Source organism: Miniopterus schreibersii (assembly GCF_964146895.1).
Source record: "Miniopterus schreibersii genome assembly, chromosome: 5".
In the NCBI taxonomy this organism is placed as follows: Eukaryota; Metazoa; Chordata; class Mammalia; order Chiroptera; family Miniopteridae; genus Miniopterus; species Miniopterus schreibersii.
The window spans coordinates 65,972,888-65,976,840 of record NC_138106.1 but is presented as its reverse complement, the minus strand read 5'-3'; positions in this window follow the sequence as shown (position 1 = coordinate 65,976,840).

Sequence of the window (3,953 nt, the reverse complement as noted above, 5' to 3'; positions counted from 1 at the left end):
CGGCTGGGCTCCGGCTCCCGCGCCACGCCCGGCCCGCGGGTGGGTGCTTCCGGCGCCCGCTGCCCTCAGGTGTTCGCTGTTGACGCCCACGGGTCCTTCCTTGGGTGTTAAAGGAAATAAATGGGCTGCTTTTTTTTTTTTTTTAGTTAGAGGCGGGATGAGGCTCTGAATGTGGGAACGTGTTCTGGGGCAGCCTTGATCCTTTAACGGACGGGGAAACTGAGGCCCGGAGCGAAGGGAGCCGCCCGAGTTTCGGGAGCCGGGGGCCCAGGGTCTCCCGCCGCTCTCCTCTGGGCTTTCGGTCCATGCTCAGTGGGCTGAGGTGTGCACCGCTCCCTCCCGGAGAGACAATGCGTCCTGGTTTTAGAAGGACCCCGGAAATCCTTAACTGTGGCTACAGAAGCAAAGAACAAAAGCAGTCTGCGTTCCAGTCATTTAGGCCTGAGGCTCTCTCCTCGACTCTCCTCCGGGTGGGGAGGCTGGAGGGGGCGGGGGGCGGTGACACCCCTGCCCCGCCCGTGCCCTTCCTCACTCTAGACAACCCGAGGACCCCCCCCAGGGAAGCTGTTTCACTGTCAAGGTCATTGAGACCTATGGCTGTTTCCTGCGCTCCAGTGACACGTGTGCAAATGGGAACAAAGTATCTATGCCCTTGTCTCGCGCTTGTTTCAGAGCAACAGTAACAGCGAGCCCCGGGCCGGCTCCGCGCCGAGGCGCCGGGCTAGCAGGTGGCCGCCTCCTCGCCACGACCTGTGGGCGCCTCCCTTTTACCGTCGAGGAAACCGAGTCCGCGGAGATTAAGGCACTTGCACGAGGTCACAGGTAGGAAGCAGCAGAAACAAAACTGGAGCCAAACCGAGTCAGGCAACTGTTAGCTCTTTTTCACTGTTTTCTACCCCCCGTTATAGCCCACAGGCTTCCTGTCCGATTCCAGTCGGGGAGACTCAGACTTCACATCAAATTTAGCCCCTTTTTTAAAATGGGCGGCATCTGTAAGAGTGTCAACAATCAATACATTTTTTTAAATTAGCCCTTTAAGAAAAAAAAAAAAAACTACAAAAAATAAAAATGAAAAAAATAAAACCACCTCTAATCTACTTGACATGATAGATTGGAAATATACTTTGCTCTTTATTTTCACCTCAAAACATCTACTCAAGATAATATACAACCGTGTTGATGTTACAGGGGTTCATAAAAGGGTGACTGCTCACACATGTCCTTTACATGGGAAAGCAGTGCTCTGTGTCTGTCATAAAGAAAGGTTCCAGGGTCGGCTCAGAAAACCATTTGCCAGCATGCAGAAAAGGCCCTAGGGTGTCTCACGGGACAGCAGGACGCACTGAAGTCAGCTCCGCAAGGGGAAATCACACATCTTGTAGAGGAGTTCCCCTGATGCAAAAATAGTCTTTCAGTGTGTTCTCTGCAATATTTTCATCATAATCCAGATTTTTTAGCATGGCAAGCAAGACGTTATGTTCATTCCATCTTTAACGGCAAAGGCAGTGCCTGTCGTGTCTGTAAGCAAGAGGAAGAGGGAGAGAAAGTGAGGCTCGTCTATGATTTTGCCCAGGGAGCGTCTAGAATCTGTGGCATTCCTAATGTACTGTTTACAGTACTTTGTTTTTTGTCTTTTGCTTTTAGTTCATTGAGTTTAAAAGGTCTTCCATTTCAGAGAACAAGAAGCAAACTACTGTCCAGTCCCCAATTTATTTTCTCCAAAGAGTCGTTAAAAAGTCAGTTACTTTGTTTCTATAATTTCTTCCTCGTGACAACAGTATCGTAGATAGCTCAGTCCTGCGGGCCACTGGACACACCACTGTGCCCTGATCAGGGGTGGGGACCTTCCTGAGGAACTGGCCCCAACCCCCTCAACCCACAGCAGACGGGTGGACCTCAGCAGATGCGCGCTTCCAGCCGGGGGCATTGTCACACAGGGCCTCACCCTTGGGGTTTAATGCTGTGCGGCCACCGATTTGAAACTCAGTGTAATAATGTAACCTTCAACTTTGTTCCATAAGTGAAGTCTGCTGGAACTAGGGAGCGTGAACTGGGACTTGGCACAAGCAGTTCCGCCTCCTGCCATCTGGGATGGGACCTGTACCTCCTTTCCCGCACCCCTCCCACTGCCCCAACCCTCTCCCACAGCTGCCCCCCACGCCTCCCCTGGCAGGGCCCTGTACACAGATGCAGGGAGGGTGGGCTGGGGCGCACACCCCGCAGTGTTTCTCGGCCCTGGACTGGCAGAGCACAGCGTGTTTGGAGGGTGACGGGGCTGGAGCAAGCCTCCCTTCACGTCGATTCACCATGCAATGTAAATATGACCTCATCCAGCTGACAACCTAATTAACAAAGCATGTGTTCAGCTATTTTGGGGTGGTGTGATAGCTCTAAAATTTTATTTGATGTGTGGGTTTATGTTTATCACACTTCTTGGACGTGCAAAACACTTGAGACACCAGCACTCACATTATCTGAAAAAGAAAAAGGAGTGAACATGGGTGCGAGCACTTCCTTTCAGCCAGCTCGTCATTTCAGAAAGATGGGTACCTGCCTGCCCCTTTTATTTATTTATTTTTTAGTCATCAATGAGTTTATTCTTTAATATCTCTTAAATATTTCCAGAAATGATAATAGTCCAGATGCCAATATGGAGATAACATTTTGAAAATAAAAAAGCAGTCATTATTTTTCTAAAAAAAAAGTTAAATTCCTATGGTATCTCATCAACATTATGACAAAATGGCATTGAATGAAATGATCTTATTTGAAATGCTCTTATTTGCTGTTGTAGTTAAACTTAGCTTCAGCTATCTTTCTACACAGACTGTACAGTATAGTACACAGCTACGTGGATGGAAGACAGTGGATACCTGCCACTTTTAAAGGACAAGGGATGTCTGCCAAACTCCAGAAAAGTCTTACTACTTCACAATGGAAAACATGTTTTTTAAAAAGTTGCTAAAGACATTGCAACCTTCACCTGCTTTTAATTGGCTAAGGCAAGGAGCAATCGGCTGCACCGTTTTCAGGAAGCCTTTGAAGGCTTCTTGCAGAAAGTTAAGTTTCTATCGCGTGTTGACCCTGGGATCAAAAGTAATAGCTCACCTTTCAAATGACCTGATTGATAATGAAATGTAGTTCGATGTTTCTTACAACAAATTAAGTATCAATATATTGAAAAGAAAACTATTAGTACTTTTCTCTCTCCCTCATGAATATAACTCCCTTGTTTACCTGCCTCTTTGAATTTCTAGGCCCCTTCCTTGGAAACGTTCCTCATTAATGAAAGTCCTTCCTATTCCATAGTCTGGTAAAATCTCCTCCTTAATTATCCAGCATGTTCTGTCTTTCATCGTTTCTTTTGGGAGGGGGGGGAGTTCAAGTTTTTATAAAATCGAGGGCTGTGAAATAGCAATTGAAAGGTGATAGGGCTTTGAAACTGACCAGGTCTTTACAGTTTGCTGGAGTGTTTTAAAGCGGTGTTTACAAGGACAAAATAGGTGGCTCCATTCTGACAGAAAGAATGTAACACTGGCCGCTTTACCAACGGCCTGCTGGAAACACCAGCAGCACCAGCTACAGAATTGTACTTGAAATACCAATTTCCTTACTCCCTCTTTCTCTTGATTCTTTGAGGATGTTGTTTAATCTCATTGGAATTTTGTGTGTGTGTGTGATTTGAACAGGCTGATAAGTGGCCCAATACAAAATGATGGAGGCTTTGTTTTGGGGGGAAAAAATAAACTAAAAATGAAAAAGTTTCTTCAATTACAGTAATCTATACCCTAGAGCTTCTGGAGAGACATGCGAGTGAGTCCGACCTGACAGGTTCTAGTCGCAAACAGGGATTCTTACAAAGGAAATAAATGTTGAAATTTGGATAGGGCTGGGAATTTCATTTGTTTCTAAAATAAGTTTACATCTAAATATTCTCTGTGTTGCTACTTGCA